Here is an 18,727-nt window from a genome sequence, read left to right as displayed (position 1 = left end):
TGACAAATAAAAGCTGAAAACACTTTTGGATTTTGTTTCTCATTTTGCTAAAAGGTGTTTAAATGTGACTAAAAATTGATTGTAGTACTTGATTAGAGACTATAAATGTGTGTAAAGCATTATTGGCATAATTTTAGATGTGTGCAAAAGTTTTAAAGTTTCAGGAATAATTGGTGTACCAAAGACCCATTAATAAAGTTCTTTATTAGTGAACCCAACCTTACAATTCCCTTCATTAGCATGGTGGCTTCTTTTTTTCTAATATTATTGCCCCACAGAAACACTCATCACGAGTTTCAAAATAAAAGTTCTTAGACATGAAAAGCTATAGTTGAACATAAATGATTAAAGTGCCTAAGAATTTAAAATTCATTCAATAAAATTACTCAAATGTTAACTTTTTCTTTCAGTGCAAGCTTGCATAGATGTGGAAAATGCATCATTTTAATTTATTTTCCGCATCTTAACCAAAGGGGTCAACAAGTGTGATGAGATGAATAAGGTTTTAATCATCTCCATGCCAACCTTTAGTTGGCATATTTAGTTTGCAGCATGCAAACTAAATATGTAAAAGTTCTTATTGATCTCCATTAAACTTATGGATGGAGGAAAAAGTCCATCCATGACTTTTTCTGCAGTTCTTCTTTCTATCACGTCAAGTTATTGTCTGACCATTTTGTTCGGGATCAGGACATTGTACATAAAAATATAAGGCAGTGAAAGACTTTTCAGCTGATGATGGTAACTGTAAAGCTGAAACGCATAAATCTTTTTTATGGGGCCATGAAAAGTGGTGTTAATGAAGCCTTTTAGCAGAGTGGTCTTTGCAAAAGCTGCCAAACAAAAATGGCTCCTGCTGCCCCCTTCAGTAGTCACCTCTCCCACTGCAACAACCCATTACTGTCAATTAGCCCAGCTCTCAGACATGTAATGATCCCTGTTACACTTGTGCACACTCAGTTTCACACATCTGTTTTACAGCCAGAAATGTAAGAGTCTAAAAATAGCTGAGCAGCTGTGAAGGTGAGACTCGAGCACAAGTATTATGCTGTTCTGGGAAAATCAAACATATCAAACATTATTATTATTATTATTATTATTAGTATTATTAGTATTTTTACTTTTAAAAAAAGTAGATAAGCCAGAACTAAAAGGTTTGACTTTAGAGATCCTGATTTTAATTTTATGACTGATTCCTCTACTGACTGAGTCAGTTTCTTTTTAAAAAGTGCAACAGAAAAAGGTGCAGTAACGTAATTTAAATCTGGTCACAATTGCTCATGTTTTCTTCATTTGAATTTTGTGATTAGTTTTTTTTATGTAAATAATTTCTTTATGTTCCGACTTCAATGCAGTACCCTTCTCTCTACTGAAATACAAACAAAACAGACTTGCTGAAGCTCAGAGCAGAATATCAGCTGGCAATCTTTTTGTTTCTTTTTAAGGCAAACTTCTGCTTAAAGGTTCTGATTATTTGAAACATATTTTTTCTATTCCTGAATTGCGAGTGAATCTGATAAAACCCTCTTCTGAGTGACTGAGCTGTTGTGTCCTCGGTTAATATTCTCTGATCTTGTCAAAAGCACAATCCATTTACAAAAGATGTGTTTCTGGGAGGGTATCTGGATGTCATGTCCCATAATCATGTTTGAGGAAAAACTTATCTACTCTCAAAAAGAATCAAAGAAAAAAAAAACACAAGAAAAGCTCATCTATGAGAAGAAAAGTGCAGAGCGTGAAGTCGCAGTGTAAACAGTGAAGATAATGCTGCCTGTACCAATCAGTTCAGCGTTTGGGCCATCAAGCATTAACCCTGATTCTTAGCAGGGGGAGCATTACACGGTGCCTGAATTTGACGAATCTAGTGGGTTTACAAATTTGGTTTCCAAGTTATCCATGAAATACAATCTTGCACAGTTTTTAAATTTGGCAAGGCATGAAATAAAACATAAATGAGAGGCAGGCATAAACAGGCAGGATGGGAGGTGGTTGGTTTGAATGTGATTTAGAATGAAGGGAGGTAGGAAATGGGAATAAAAGATAAAGTTAAAATAGAGTTTAATCCATATAAAAAATGGGATAAAAAAACAAAAACAAAAAACTAGGCACCATACTAAGACTCTGTGGTTTCAAACCACAGAGTCTTAGTTTCAGAAATAGTTCCCATGGTGAAAGGAAATAGTCTTGGGTAAAAGAGAGTTGCACATTGAATTGTTTGTAGTTTAGACACAAATCTGCATTTTGTCTTCCTATGCTGTTGATTCTTTCCTATGCAAGAATTGGTTCATAACATAAACGAAGATCAAATGTAAGTGCATTAAGTTTTGCTGTTTTTACTTTAGTCAAAAATGTTTGACTTTGTGTCAGTAATGTTAAAAACTCAAAGCCAGTGAAAGATTTCTAAAGTGCAGTGACTGACTTAATGACTCTGACTCCAGCATCAGTCACTCACACGTACCGATAGTCATCATAGATGTTTTTTCTGCATGAGATGTTGGTTCATATGAAATTGTGCATGCAGCTAAATCAGCAGTTATACAAGAGGGGAAACTCAGAAGTAACTTCATAACAATATTTTAATAAAAACAAATGACTAAATCTAAGATGTATAGCAATGCCATATTGCTTTTATTTTAGTCAGAAAAGCAAGAGTTACTGTTGCTGATAACAAAATACTATTGATTCTTATTTTTACATATAGTTATTTTTATTTTTGATACACAGTCAAAACACAGAATAAAATCTTACTGAATGTATTAGTAGCTTTCAGGTCCATATTATGTAGAATATTTTACCGTTTAATCTTCCCTCTTTTTAATAGATGTCAAACTCCGATCCTCCAGGGCCGGTGTCCTGCAACTTTAAATCTGTCTACTTAAATACATAAATAACTGGATCATTAGTATCACTTCAGAGAACTTGACTGCATACGGAGGAAATTATTCAAGGGTTAGACCAGAGATGCATCTAAAAGTTGTGGACATTAGAGAGTAAAGCATTTATCGGGCTTGTATTAATCGGTTAGTAAGGCTATCTGCACTGGTAGAGCCTGTAGTCAATTGTTTAATAGAGCTGCCATATTAGCTCTCCAGCTGCTGGTTTAAAACTGTTGCATCCATAAGAGGGAGAGGTGGCACTTCTTTAGCTTACACAAATGTTGCCAAACTGTCGGCCTTTTTTACTTGCAAGCAGTGGAAAAGAGTGGGGGCCTGTTTCTCAGGCAGCCATTTTAACTGTTGACATGGTAAGATGAAAAATTTTCAGCAGTTTTGAAATTCCGCAATGTTTTAATCTTGCTATAAAATGATACTTGTATCCAATCCATAAATATGCATAAGATAAATGCTGTCTTTTTCTAAACTATGCCAACTTTGAAAAAGAAGAAGAAGAAAAAAAAAACGGTAATCAAAAAACACTGCACCTTAAGCTGAAAGGAGCAGTGTTATGTACTTTGAAGACACAGGGCCATTTCATAGTACAATCAAGTAATTGTTGCCTTTGGTAAAAATGCTCTGTATATCAAATGTGACTTAAAAAAAATTTGATACCTTAAAATTGGCCGGTGTCTTAAGAAGCTCCTGCAGCCTGCCACCATCGGACCATCGGGGTGTGAATGGGTGAATGACTGCGCGTGGAGTGTGAAGCGCTTTGGGGTCCTCTGGACTTGATAAAGCGCTTTGGAAGTACAGGCCATTTACCATGTTGTGTAAAACACACAGCGGTCTGAAGATGGACAGTCTGAAAGTAATATTGAGAAAATAAATGTTAGAAACCACCCTCAACTCCCCATCCAAAAAGTACATAAATATCAATAGCAGTCAGCAATTTTACACATTTAGAAAAATAATCAGTCTGCTGAATATTCTAACATTTTTAAAGGTTTGCAGGTACAAAGCTGTTGACTCTGCGTTTCTGCATGCTGTTTGGAAATGAAGGTTTCAGTCTTTACCTTTCCTACATTTGGCTCTGGGTTATTTGGGCTGTTTTGATGTACCTTAGAGGTGAGATGTGGGAACTGATGTAAGAATAGAGAAAAAAAAGAATAAATAAGGGAATTGCCAGCAGTGGGCTATATCTCTTCTGGGAAATACATTTCACTTTCTTCTTTGGGAGTTAAGGCATGACTGAGACTTGTTACATCACTGTGGTTTTTTTTGCTTTTCAGCAGTAATTTCCTTCACAAGCCTTTACATGGAGACATTTAGTTCCATAATTCATTCATTTATATTTCCTTCTCAAAGCTTATTGGTTTGTTCTAATTGTTGCTATGACAAGATTATGCAGTTTGTACATTGGCTTGGTAAACTTCCTTAATTTTCTGAGTCTTAAGGCAGATGTTAAGAAATGTATACAGTTAATGCACGTCATAAAATTTGTCAATATGTCATTGTTTGACACAATGCTGTATTGACATATACAGAATTTGGCTTTTTGGAATAAATCTGTTTTATTCTGAACTAGAATAGTTTTGCAGTACATCCACTTTATGTTCTGCATGTGTGTGTTTGTCTGTGCTACCTGGTGAAACGGCTAAAGAAAGGTCACAGTGTGTAGCTTTTTGCTCTGGTGTGTATATATTGTCTGGAATTGATTTATACATAGCCGTCGTCTGCTCCTGCTTTTGCCTTTAAGCCACTAGTCTGAGTGTGTGTGCGTGTGTGTGTGTTTAGCTGAGCAGGGAATCCCAGATCCCAGTGGTATTCTTCTCAGTTCAGTGAGATGCACCTGAGCCCCGTTCTCAAGCCAATCAGACACTCATGATTCAGATCAGGTGCTTCACCTCAGGTGTCCCAGCAGCAGTGCTGGACACACACACACACATGCTTGCACATACCCACACACACAACTCCTTTTGGTACTTGGCTATCACTACACATCTGTTGAGACCATTCTTTGCACAGTTACTTTATTCTACTGTTTGCTGGGAGTAAAAGCAAATTTGAAAATTGTATTTATTGATTTTTTGCTGCCGTTCTCCTTGTTCAGCATGTTACTGTGGCAGAATTAGAGACGGGCAGTTATATCACTGATATTGTGATTTGTCTTGATCGACATCACTAATGTTGACGTTGTTTTCAACCTCAAAAACTGACTTTATTCTATTGTTGGTTTGATAAAAGCATCCCATCAATATCAAATTGTTTCAAATTGGATGCTATATAGCAGTCCAATTGCTTTACTTAATGAGTCCGGTTTATAGAAGGTTATTTAAATTTTATTTTCAGAGCAGCATTTGTTTGTGTGGCTCTGAGGGTGTTGATTTTTAGCCAAAAATGATTCATTCTTTATTCATTGTCGTTTTTGGAATAAATAATACAAGATACTGTGATAATTCTATATTGCCCGTCCCTAGGAGAGAGAAATCCCACAAGTTAGGTTGAAAAGTTTCATTAGACAATCTGCTTAAATGTCCATAAGCTTTATTGGGGACAAAATAAAATAATTTTGGGGTGTTTTTTCTTGTCTAGGTCCTCCTTTTTTAATGTTTTCTTTGCCAGTTCTCCTAAGAGGAGTTATGTACATATGAGAAGGTCTGGTCAGGTCAGAGAGAACAGCATGTCTGATTGTATGCGCTCGACAAATGCCAGCCGCTGACCTCACCTCATGACAACACGGCGCAGCACGCAACACAGCTCGGGGGCAGCAGGGCGATGGGATGGTCGGAGTGAGGTGAGGTGGTTGAAGGTAATTGGAGGAGAGAGGACAAAGAAAAACAGAAGACGCTGGTCAGGGGGAGATGGCTACAGAAAAGAAAAAGGGTCAAATTAAAAAAAAAAAAAAGACTTGAGAAGGGATATTTAACTGTGGTTGAAAAAGATTGTTCAGAAAAACTGTAGGGTGATTATAAGAAATGTATATAGAGAATTGATTTATTAACAGATTTATGATTTTAAATATTCAGATCTTATTTGGGATCTTTTTTCCAGACTATTGAACGCACCTGAATATAAGCCAACTTTGACGCCCCCCAAAAAATTACTCTTGTCTATAAGCTGCAGATGTCCACATTGTCCGTACCTTGAGGTTTTCCTTTTTTTTTTATTTATTTTTTTTTTTATTAATTAATAAAATATTTGACATTTTATTATTTTTCCTGTTAAAATATAGGCTTTTGAGTCAAAACGTTTGCATCTATAGATTGGGGGCATTCATGCATCCTAAACAAAAAATTAAATGCTTTGTTTACGTTTGTTCATTTGAGACCTGGTGCTTTTTCTGTAAACTAAATGTGACTGTGTAGTGAAGCCAATTAAAAATGAGTAAACTGACTTTTTAAAGCAGTTAAATCTCATTGAAATCTTTTTTTCAAAACAAAGTAGAAATGGAGAAAATATCTCAACTCCATCTGCTTCTGGATGTCACAGACATAGGACCTGAGGCGGCAGAAGAGTTTACTTCAGATAGGTATATGCTTTGTTTGCCTCCGTTATTCAAAGAAATTTGTAACAAATACCCTATGTAGGTATGAAAGTGTGCACGCATTGGGCCTTGTGTCGGTCAGACGGAGTGTCTTGGTATGCCATGCATACCGTATTTGTGTGGGTCGGAAACTTAACGTCAGGTGTGCGATACAACATTTATGTTCCTGTGTGGTGTGTACGGTGTGCACATGTGGCTTGTATTCGTGTGGATCAGGTGCATTGGGCTGGTTTTGTGCTCTACGCGCACGGTGCACATTGGGGAGATGGTTGTGTTCATGTGGGTCAGGTGCGATGATGTTTTATTGTGCGTGCCCTCTGATAATATCCTGCAGGGCATCCCTGGCCTCCCACACACTTCTTCATCTCCTCTTTCGTTGTTGCTCTCCATGTCTTTTTCACCTCGCTCTTGGGCTGTCCACTTCATCACGCAGCAGCCTTTTTGAGTGTAAATCTAAACGCAAGACTAAAATCTGTGCGGTTAAAAAGGATTATTTTACGTTAACAAGTAAGAGTTTTTCAACAAACCAAACTGTGAATAGTGACTGGTTTGTCTACGATTTGTAGTATTCCCAAATCTATTCTCGCTGTACATATGGTGTTTTTTACAAATAGAGTTTGCAGTTGGCTGTGGTCAAGAGCCGGTTACAGAGAGCAGCTTGTTTTAACTCTGATGGATTAGAGAGTGACGTCTAAAGCTGGAGTTGGATTAATCTCTAAAGATACCAGACCTGTTTCAGATTACACGCACAGAGAAATATACCTTTTAAACATGAACACAGTTTATCCACTTCTGCACAAAATGTGCATGTCTTTTTAATTCCACACCTTCCATCCCTCGTCTTCACATTTCTTTTTTTCATTTTCTTTCAGTTTAAGTGTTTTTTTTTTTTTGTATATTCCTGCCCTCTTCTCATTGCCTGTAGCATTGCAGTTGACGTCAGTTAGACGTCGTCTACACTCAAACTAATCCTGTGTTTGGGGAAAGTGATGTCCTTCCCCACTACCTAAACATGTGCTTTAAAAAACAAACAAAAAAAAAAACTAAATAAAAAAAACATGTATTCCTATTCAGGCTGTATGGCCAGTAAAAAAAAAGAAAAAAAAAAGAAAAGTGTAGGTATGCAAGACTTAAGTCCATCAGCAAAAATATATATCAACACTAATCTGCCAGCCACATTTTACGTGCAAGCGCAGTCTGGGACATGATTCGGTCTCTCTTCTTCAGAGATCTCTCATAGCCTTAGTCTGGTCTGCCCTTGGGGACAGATAAGAAAAAAGGCAATAAAAGGCCGATTGAATTTAACGGTGTGACACCACACCGTTAACCTCAGAGTGCCCCGACGCCGCGCTGCGTTCCAAAGCATGACAGCTCGAGAGGCTGATGGTTGTGCTGGTTGTAAACCTTCTGACACCATTGCTGTCACTACACTTAAGTCTGACTTGTAAAAACCAATGTTGCTTGTGTGGAAAAAAAAAAAAAAATGTTTAAAGGAATTGGCGAATGCATTTAATTAAAATGCTGCTTAGCATGACCGTGTAGAGAATTTAGCTTGAAGACTGGCCCTTACACATAGTGACATAATTTCTGTTGATTTTGATGATTAGGTGATTTAGATTTTTTTATAAGACTAAAAAAAATTTAACACTCTTTAATATACAACTAGTTCTCTCAAATATGTGTTTTTTTCTGTTTCTTATTCACCTTTGTTTTTCACTTTACTTTCCAGTAATATTCCTGCATACTGCGCTCTTGAACAAGGACCTTCTTGTAGCCATCTACTGGACAACAGTGAAGTCAGTAGTCCTGTACTATGTACTCAGAAGCTATGGATTACTCAGAACCCTCACTTTGCTAAAGCAGGGCAGCACTTCTAGTGAAATTCTGATGTTTCACCATGTGAAAAAGGATCCATGATCCACAAGAGGACATTCAGGAAGTGAAGTAATCTTCATTGAAAACTTAACACAAAGTTGCTCTTCCTCCCTGATTATGAGACCTCTACTCCACTTTCTACAAGCCCTCCCACCCAAAAAAACTTTGATTTGTTTGAAGCTATACTTTTTTGGATCAGTGTGTAGTTTTTTTTTGTCACCTGTCATAGCATGTTAAAAAGTTTAACTGTAAAACGTAGTCTCTGTGTGTATGTGCACACATACTCAGACGTGTGGCAGCTAATGAAACATCTGTCTCTCAAGTTCAACAGCTGATTCCCTCCGTTCCACGAGTCTGAGACTGCCACAACAAAACTTTTACAAAGTTTTCTGTTCATCCAGATAAAACTTTATCCCTATGATCACCAGGACAGAGCGGAGGGCTGGCGGAAGGATGGGGGGGTGGGCTGTTGAAGTAAGTGTGTCAGACTGCGCCTAGGCAAGGTGGCAAAAAACGCGAAGGGAAACTCTTACATTAAAAAATAAATAAATAAGAGGACGGCATCAACATCTGTGTGGGAACTTCAAACAACCTTTGAAAGGGAAAATGTGATTCCGTTCGGGATTCTCTAGCCTGGTAAACAATTTTTTTCCCCCTCACAGTTAGTGTGTGTGAATGCATGGTTGTGTTTGTTGGGAAGGCGGATGCTTTGTAGAGAATGAAGGACTGTCAGAGCTAAGATCCAGCTGGGTGACAAGAACATATTGAGAGGAGATGAGGGCTCCAGCTGCTTACAGCAACGTCTAATGATTGGCATGGATGTAATAAAGAGTAAACCCACTCTAGGCATAGCCCATATACTTTTGTTTTAATCACGGTGTTGTCTGCAGTCATCTGCTTAGTCATACATTAGAGGAAAAAAAAAATGTCACTTGAACATCGTTTATTCTGTATATTCCTCAGTATTTCCACATGCTGGTTTTTCTCTTCTCTGACACTTCCCTGCTTGCCTTTTAATAATGAAACCACAGCACTTCATATAATTTATTTACTGTTTTTACTCACCAACCAGGTGATCCACAGTCAGATATGATTATTTATCTAACGTAACTACTCAGCCTTAAATTATGTTTCAATTTTATAAATAAATAGTATAAATTGCACCTCTTGCATTCTTTGGAAGAATGCAAGAGCTGCGTCCTTTCATTATTATTATTTTTAATATACATGCCTTAAATAGAGGCAGCTTGGGCTTGATGGGAAGATTAGTCGTCTTGTAATCTGAAAGTTGTTGTTTTAGATTCCAACTTCCCACCAGGCAGAAAACCTCTATTCTGATAAAAGAAAAAAAATGAATAGAATCGATGATTATTGTTTTCAGACCAATTTAAGTAACTATTGTTTTCCTTTATGCTTAAATATTTCCATTACATAAACATACATTTCAGAGCAATAAACCTCCAATCAATTGTTTCTTAACATTGATTGGAGGTTGTGGACTTGAGAAGATTTGCTTATTTACTGACCCAACAAAGTCCCCTGGCAACATCAATCTGTGTGCTTTCAGATGGCATGCTGGTTGCTCTTTGTCTGCATCCACTGCAAGCTCAGAGATTCAACAGCAATGTCCCACTGTTATTTATTCAGCCATTACTCACAAAACAGCAAGCGCCAGGCACAAAAAACAGACTGATTTAAGCAAAGTAGAGCAAAAGGCTTCCGTCTTCTGTCTCGCAGACCTGAAATAGCATGGTATAATTGGAACAGCAACACGCTGTGTCGGTAATAAAAAGGAGAACTTTCGGTACGTTTTTAAGTAATTACTTTTCTAAATGTGTTAAACATGTGCTTGATGCTTTAACAAGTTTGTGTAATGACAAGGTGCTGTTCGGCAAACTGTCATCGGCTTCCAGCAAGGCTTCCAATGAGCCCGCTATGATATTTGGATTTTTTATATAGACAGAAGGGAAAAACACAGTTAAACTGTAAAATCACTTGTGTCATTTGTTCTAAGTATATGTGCATCTCCATTAGTGTGTTTTCTTTCTTGTTCTTCCCTACGTGTTGTTGAGGGCGGTAGCGGCCATTTGCACGTCTCAACATGTGTACAGGTGCTTGTGCTCTGAAGTGAGGTGATGTTATGTGAAATCCCTGACATTACAAGAGCAGAGAGGTGTTGGCTTTCCCGCGACAGTGCTGTTCTTTAAGCAACAGGAGCACCATCGCATGTAACCATCACCTCTGTCTCATGTGTCCTCCATGTTCAACAATTTTCTTCATCCAAGCTTCATTTGACTTCTTTAGTCTGTGTCCTTGCCTCCTTTTTCCTTGTCTACTTTCCCTGTTGCAGCCTTCTGCATCATTCAGCAGCAAGGATGCCATCTTCTCTTGAAGATTCCTGACTCTTTGAATCGGATATTTTCCGAATAATCTGTTATCTAAATATTGCCTACTACCTAACTGTGTTAAAAATCTTTTTAAAAAAATCTGTTTTCTAAGTCCTGCTTTAGTTTTTTGGTCATCCATGCCACTAGAGTGAGATTTCTGCTCTCTCTGACTGTTTTTATTGGTGATATTTCTGTGCACATTTGCAGTAAAACTGTGTCTGGACAAGATTGCAGTGCCTGCAAAAAGAGAGAATCTCAGAGGAAGGAAGACAGACTGGTTGTGAAGTTGACAGAGAAGGATCCAAATAAGAGAAAAGAGAAAGTAAAATTGAGAAGCAACAAATAGGGAAATGTACAAGACTCAAATATAGAATGCTCCTTGCAGATTTGAAGAGAATCAGAATAAAGTAAGAGGGGGAACAATTGTGGAGAGTCCCAAGAGGCACTATGCATGTGATAAGGAGCCCCCGTCTGGCTGGAGTAGGTATTAATACCATCACCCTATCTCACCCCATCTACTGCTTTTTTCCTGTCTGGTGTTTGTCTGGTTGATTAAGACTGAACGCGTAGATTGTATGCCCTGTAGGTCAGCTATAGTCTCACATTTCCATATGACCGATGCTGGTTTGTAGATTTTTGAATGACAATTTTTATTGCACCTGCAGATGCTGCTGTCTTTTTATGATAATGTATACCCTTTTCTTCGTAATCTGTTTGTGTTCCATCTTTTTTCCTCAATCTCCTATTGTCCCTGTCTGCACTGGAATACTGCACCGACTCATTGTTATCAGTCTATTTGCGTCATCAGCTCTGGGGAGAGGGTTTTGGTTTTTTTTGTTTTGTTTTTTTTTTGTCTCCATGTGTGGGTTTGACCTGAGCTCCACACATGCAGAGTTAAAATTTTAGACTCCAGCATCTGTATCCCTTACTGTATCCCTGCAAAGGCCAGGGATTAACAAAATATGAAGCAGCAGAACTGATGTCATCTTAGCATTAATGTAAACTTCAGGGTATGCTCTCAAGTAAACACTAGTGACCTTCTTACACATAAATGCTTTCTCCCCAAATACTTCTTCTCAGAGGTGCACTGCACTTCAATGTCTCTACTACTACTACTCCTGTTTGCCATAGCAACCATCTTTCTGATCCATCAAGACGTATCAACTTGAACTCAAACATCCCAGACCACTCTTGCATGCCTTGCAAATTTTCACTTCTCATGAACAAAATTATTTCACATTACAGTCAAAAATGTGAATGGATTTTATTGTGGTTTTATGTAATAAACCAACACAAAGTTATTAAAGTGATTCCAAAAGTGGGAGGAAGAAGATGAATGCTTTCCAGTTGCATCCAGTGCCTCTAGTTGCCATAAGAAGTCACAGAAATACAGTTGGTGACTCAATCTCTGTATGCATACATCTGTTCTATGGAGACCTCAGATGTCTATCATTATTGTTTGTTTGTTATCATTATTCACAGGCTGCTTGCCTAAAGAGAGACGAGAAAGTACAGAATTAATTAGAAAAACAGCCAAGAGGACTATGGTAACTCTGGAGGAGCTGTAAGAATTCAAAGCTCAGGTGGAAGAAAAGCTCAAGGGAAAAGCTCAGGTCTGTTGACAGGACAGCTGTTAGTCTTATTTTGTATCTAATCTTTCTGCGAAAGTAGCAAATCACAGCAGACAACAGTCCAATTTAGAATTTGCCACAAGTCATGCAGGGGAACATAGTAAAAATCTAGAAGAAATTTGATCAAATGTGATCATAACTGGTTTTGTTGGGTTGGGTAGATGTGCAAAAAAACATTTTAAAGTCAAACAGTTCAAGGGGTATGAATATTTTTGGTTGGTTCAGAGGTACCTTAATTTATCCACCAAGGTGGAAGCTTCAAGCAGAAAACATTTTGTCCTTGATGGATGAATATATTGTGAGTGTATTGAGTCATATCCATTTCTCTCTGTGTAACTGTCGTTGGGTATTTGATGTTGATGGTCTCTCATAGATGTCTACCTTGAAGTTTAATGTGTCACAACAATATGTCATAGAAGTTATGGGAGGATTGTCATTTCTGTCCAGTGTTGTACAGCATGTACTTGTGTATCTCACGACTGCATCCCATGTGTTCAGTGACAGCTTCATATATATATATATATATATATATATATATATAAGCATCAACATCTTCAGTACAAATGTGTTATTTTCTGCTCCTCTCAACTGAAAATACAATGTTGGCTTTGTCTGCAATTTGATCACAAATTGCCCGCGCTTGAAGTAAGTGATAATTGCATCCCTTTGTGCAGCAGTAAAGAACTCTCGTATCGACTTCAGACACAGACACAGATCATGCTGTATGTATAAAGCAGAGGCAGGCAAATACAGCTATAGAGTCCTCCTCATTAGATGGCCGTGTATCGGTGTGAGGCAGCAGGGATGTGAGAGGTGTTGGGCCTGATCAATATGTCTTCAGTCTCACCGACTGTATCATTATCATTTTAATGACTGCAGTATTTTACCCACTGATAGTCTTTGAGATGAGCAGAACCAGAGGTCTCCAAAAGTTCACAACTGCTATTGTCTAACAGGGGCTGCATTCAGACGTTAAGTGATGGGTGCTGACATTTTGAAAGCGGCAAGCGGCTAATGATGAAAACAATGTCGACTTCAGTGTTTTAATGTTGTAGTTACTTCAGAATTGCCATTTTTATTTTGTGTATTTGTCATCAAACGTTCTGAAATGAATTTGTACAAAACAAATTTTGGTTTTACACATTCAGTGAAAGAAATGATTTTCTGGCTGACACGTTAATAGCTAAGATGATCCTCTTGTGCTGAAATACTGTCTTGGGACCATTGACTGGTCTCTGCAACTTGTATGAGGAAAGTTTTGCACACTTCTCATTTTTGTCTGATAGGTTACTTGTATGGCCAGCCCATTTCCATTCCCCTCACACCATCCCAAAGAGGTCAAGATCTCTGCATTGTCTCTGCCCAGGATTTTCTACATAAAGCTCTACAGGTTCTTGATGGTTTACTTGTGCTCTGTTGTTGTCATCTTGCAGGGTCACGTTCAGCTTTGATGTGTTTTGCAGAGGTTGTCACATTTCCCTCAACTCAGCCTCTAATAGACTGTAGAATTTATGGAGCATTCTCTTATGGTGAACTGCCCAGTTCCTGCAGAGGCAAAACTTTCTCAAACCATTAAATACCCATTTTTGTCCACAACCATTGGTATGGGTTTATTTTCTTGGAAAATTAAGTTTGGTTTATTTCAACTGTTAATATCCAAATCATAAAGTTTTAGGATCAACTGTCCAGAAAATATAATTCAAATGGTGTGTGTAGTGGTATATCTATTTTACTTTTTATGCAATATTTAACTCGGAATACTGGACCTTTCTGGTCTCCATGTAAATGGATTTCTTTCTTTTTAAAAAAAAAAAAATATTACATTGCAGATGTATTAATTTATCTTATCTAATTCCATAAAATTACAAGTATCAAGGCAGCATTCATCTGAAAGCAAAGTAATGATGATTATCATCTATTGAATTTTATCGCTGGTCTAGGAGATTAATTCATCCAAACTACTGAAACTCACCTGCCTTTGTGGTTAACAGAATAAAAATGAGCCCTTCATTTAACTCATCAAATTTAAAAAGATCAGAAAGGTTTAGAGATGAAATTATTTTTTCTATTGGTATCTTTGAAAACTGTTTTAAGGGGAGAAGATAATGTGATCATCTATGAAAGGGATGTTGATGTCTTGTGTTGCATTTGTGCATTTGCACATACCTCCGGGTCTCTACATGTTTCCCCTTTATGCGGCTCAGGCTGCCTTCAGAGCAAAAGCTCCCTGAAGGTGTCGGACTAATGTGCCTGCATTTGCGTTGGAAATGCATAGACCCGATGCTGTGATGTCTACTAAAATGTTCTTCCCTTTTCTGCCTTCAATTCTGTGTTTTCAATTTACTTTTCCTGCTCCGCCAACATACTTCCCCAGCTTTCTCCTTTTTTTCCTCTTCCAGTTTTATCTTGTTTCACTTGCCATCTTGGCAGAGTTTTCCCCTCGGCTTTGTGAAGACATCTCACTCTCAGATCACTTTTTTTTGTTCAGTGAAAGGCCAGGTGAAATGGACCCTCGGTGAATGGCTCTGATATTCTGCTGCGTTTGCTTTCATTTGGCCGTTCTCGGCGTGTGTCTGTGTGTGTGTGTGTGTGTGTGTGTGTGTGTGAGTGTGTTTTTTCTCTATGCAGCTACACATTTTGTACAAGGCAATGTTCCAAGCTCCTGTGACGTAAACCCAGTCTCTGAGAAAGTAAGCAATCTTAGCATTGGATTGTGGCCAGAATTGCTTTCATTTTTAGTCAACAGTGAGATGTTACACTCCACTACACATGTGTGTGCTCTTGTCCATGCACGCTCACGTATGCATAAAACTATGCAGAATCATGGACAATTACATATGCTGTGGGGTTTTTTTCCCCCCAACCAGGTCAATTTCCTGCTTTGGCTGCTTAACCAAGAATTATTTTAGTGGTTGATATTTTCTTGCATCATGCCTGTTATTTACACACAAACTTGTGTTAGAAATGCATGATGTAATAAAAGAGTCATTCTTTATCGTGGTTCGTTTGTATTAAGAGGTCTTGGTTAAAAAAGAAGTCTCAAACACAGGAGGGAAAGGAAAATAACCAATTGACTGGTCCCACAGTAAAGGGTAAGTGGACCAAGTTAAACATCACCTTAAAGTTGGAAAGGTTAAAATGGACAGAGGGATTCTGCCTTTGGAAGAGAATATATATTCCCCTGACATACAGCTGAGATGCAGGCGTTGCTCTGAACAATGAGCTAGTTGCTGCTGAGGCATTGATTTAGCCAGAAGAGTGGCTCAATTTATCCTCCACCCTGACAGTGGTGTCAACATCATCACCGGTGGCTGCCGGGGTGATTACCAGTGCTTTACTCCCACCATCCACACTTCGTTGTATATTCAGCTCTTCTACATTGTGCACTCTCTCCACTTTTTCCGTTGTCATATATCCCTCCTCCTGGGACCTGCATTGGTCTGATCTACCAGGCTCTTATGAACAAGAAGGATTGTTGCTGGAAATCCTCTACGGTGGTTCCAGTTAGATTTTTTTTGTCTATTCTTGCTAGAATAAAAAAAAATAAATAAATAAAAAGAAATAACAAAGGTACCAATTATCAACAAGCAGTATGAATAGCACCTAAATCTGGATTGATTTTTCGTCAAACTAAGTCACACTTTCCTGATCTTTTATCATCAGAATCTGGTGAGCACATGCAAGCTGCAACCTCAATTACTGGTTTTGGTTAGACACAAGTGGCATCCTGTGCAGTCTTCTACATCTGTAGCTCATCTGGTTAGAGATAGTATTCTGAATATATTGGTTTTGTCGAGTGTTAATCTGAACAACTCTTTCTTTTTTATTTGAAACCAATTTTTTTTCTTCTGGCCTCTGACATCGAGGCATTTTCATCCACACTATTGCTGCTAACTATTCTCTGTAAACCCAAGGGCTAGTTTACATGGTAATCTCTGTAGATCAGCCCTTTCTGAAATACTTGGACCAACCCCTCTGGCATCAACAACAATACTACATTCAAAATCACTAAAATCCCTTCTCCCCACTTTGATGCTCTGTTTGAACTTCAGCAAGTCGCCTATGGCATCACATTTCTGCCGAAAACTCAAGGAGCTTATTAAGTAATCGCAACAGAGCATATATTAACTGAGAGAGCATGGCTCTGATCGCATTTCCGTCTTTTTTCGTGGGCCCATAAAAGCAGCCTAGTGCCTGCTGCAGTTGTAGCAGCAGTTTTTAACGCTCTCACCAGAAAAATGCACTCCTCTCTGTATCTGGTGGGTGTATTTCTCTGTTAAGGGTGGTAACTCCTGTGATTGATCTTATTGGCTGGATTTTCAGCTCAAAACCAGTGACGGCCATAATGGAATTTGGTTTAATAGAAGAAGAGGAGGAGAAGGTGGAAAAGGATAAACACAAATGAGAAGGTCTGGAAATGTAGGGGATATGATCAGAAAACTCCTTTCCTTCACCTTATTCTTCTTTTACGCTTTGAATTCACATTACATTCTTCTCCTGTTAGGCCTTGCTGTGTGTCACTTGTTTTTTAGCTGAAAATCCAGCCAATCAGAAGAGTTACCAACCCCAGCTGACAAACGCTCACTAAAGAGGGTGGGTGTCATTTAAATGCTGTGTGCAGGGCATGTTTTACCGCTCTGTGTGCCCACAAATGAATGGGAACGTGGCTACAATCAAAGCCGGGTGCTTATTTGATTCATACATGCGCTGCTGTGAATGCTTAATAAGCTCCTCTGGTTTTTGGCAGGATTGTGACTCCTTACTCTTCTTTATCACATCTAGATACCCAAATGTATTGTGTTGCTATTATGTAACTGCCTGAGTTGCTATTTACATTAATAGGCAATTAAACAGGTGTACACATTAACGTGGTCCGTAGGTATGAATACTAAGTGATTCAGGATCATTAGCTGCTTTTTATGTGTTGAACGAATTAGAGAAATGCTTTATCAAAGATTATTGTCAGATCTCAATACGGTCTACTAACTTAACATTTGCAGCAATGAGTCTTTAACCCACTCTATGCAATTTGAGTAAACAGCTTTAAAGGTAAACTGCACAACAATAGTAGCTTGAACTTTTATACTGAATGGATTTTGTTCTATGCTTGTGGAGGACTTCAACTGCACAACAAAGACCTTTTAAAAGAGAATGAAGAACACAGATTGCTTGCAAGTATTCTTTAACCTGTTGAGTTGTAGACGGCTAAAATGTGTGTAATATTGCTGCACAGCAGGGCGCTGCCCCGACGAGCCCACTACAGTAATATTGCTTTCCCTACATTGGTACAAGAAACCATTTGCTAACCGGTTTTTGTTCCCCTTGGAAAGTTTTTTTTTTTTTTTTTTTCTTCTACTGCCATACCCAGTGTCTTCCCTACACATTGAACAAAGGTCAATTTAGCACCATTCTATACTGGAAGGAATTGAGATTTTGTTTGATCGGCCCACTCTCCACTGTGGAAAATTGCCATATGTCTATGTGTGTGCCCTAACCTCCTTCTCTGCCCCCAAAGCGGGTAGACTGCTCCCTCTCTGGCAATTAAACTTCAATCAACAAATGAAGATGCAGTGACACGTTGAATTACAGCCAACATCCTCTTCCATACGCAAGCCTAGCTCTGCCAGCCATGGATTAGCTTGCAAATTAAGGTGCTGAAGAAGAGAAAATTTGAGTTGCTTGATAAGAGCCAAATAACATCCTGCCATTGTCTTGATCCGCTGTTCCAACTTGGATCCAGCTTCCTGATTTCTCTTGAAGTGGGCAAATAAATTTACTTGTGTATTTCCTGGTTGGACTTTGACCGTCCATTTCAATCTGCTTTCTGATGAGTTATCAAGGCAGGCTGATTAAAACTCATCTCACTGAAGTCTTTTCCGGCTTGATCTGGGGCTTATAATGAAGATGTTGCACAGACAACCAAAAGCTGTTAATTAATGAAATAACTCTTGATCAAATCATAGATGAGGAAGGCTTGATTAATTGCTCCTCTCTTTTTTTTTTCTTTCTTTTTTTTCTGGCCCACAGAGTTGGTCCGCTTGCACAGCATTTGTGTGTTCTGTTTGCTTGTGTCAGTGTGTAAAATAAAAACACCCGAAAGTGCACATTTATCTGCACATTATGTGCTACTCATGCATTGCTTTCTGTGGTTAGAGCGTGGGTTTACAATATTACCCAGTCAGGTGTTTAATAATTTATATGCTGATGCTGTGGGTTACCTAACACATGACAGGCAGGCAGCATGCAGCTCTTTGAGGAGTGTCTGGTGCTCCTTCTAAAGCCTGTCAAAGTTCTCGCCAAGGCATTTCATTTGACTTCCGTCTCCCAGGAGGAATGTGTTGCTTCATGTTTAGCAAACACGTACCATCAGAAAGTGCCATTGCCATACAAACTTGTAATGAATTGTTTTATGAT

General features: G+C 38.4%; 1 protein-coding gene and 1 long non-coding RNA gene across 5 annotated transcripts in view; one reads left to right on the top strand and one right to left on the bottom strand.

Moving 5' to 3' along the window:
* The window catches only part of LOC106959558 (serine/threonine-protein kinase BRSK2), a 196,736-nt gene that overhangs the window by 75,959 nt on the left and 102,050 nt on the right, over nt 1–18,727 (top strand). The gene's annotated exons all lie outside the window — the stretch shown is intronic.
* LOC106959560 (uncharacterized) lies at nt 1,926–8,431 on the bottom strand. The gene is made up of 2 exons (XR_001427385.1): nt 5,602–8,431; nt 1,926–3,738 (listed from the first exon to the last, which is right to left on the bottom strand). It is a non-coding gene; the product is annotated as an uncharacterized LOC106959560 (long non-coding RNA).

This window comes from Poecilia latipinna, unplaced genomic scaffold (genome assembly GCF_001443285.1).
Source record: "Poecilia latipinna isolate Pla-1442-1.1 unplaced genomic scaffold, P_latipinna-1.0 Scaffold1095, whole genome shotgun sequence".
NCBI lineage: Eukaryota > Metazoa > Chordata > Actinopteri > Cyprinodontiformes > Poeciliidae > Poecilia > Poecilia latipinna.
This window is presented reverse-complemented; position numbering and strand designations above follow the sequence as displayed.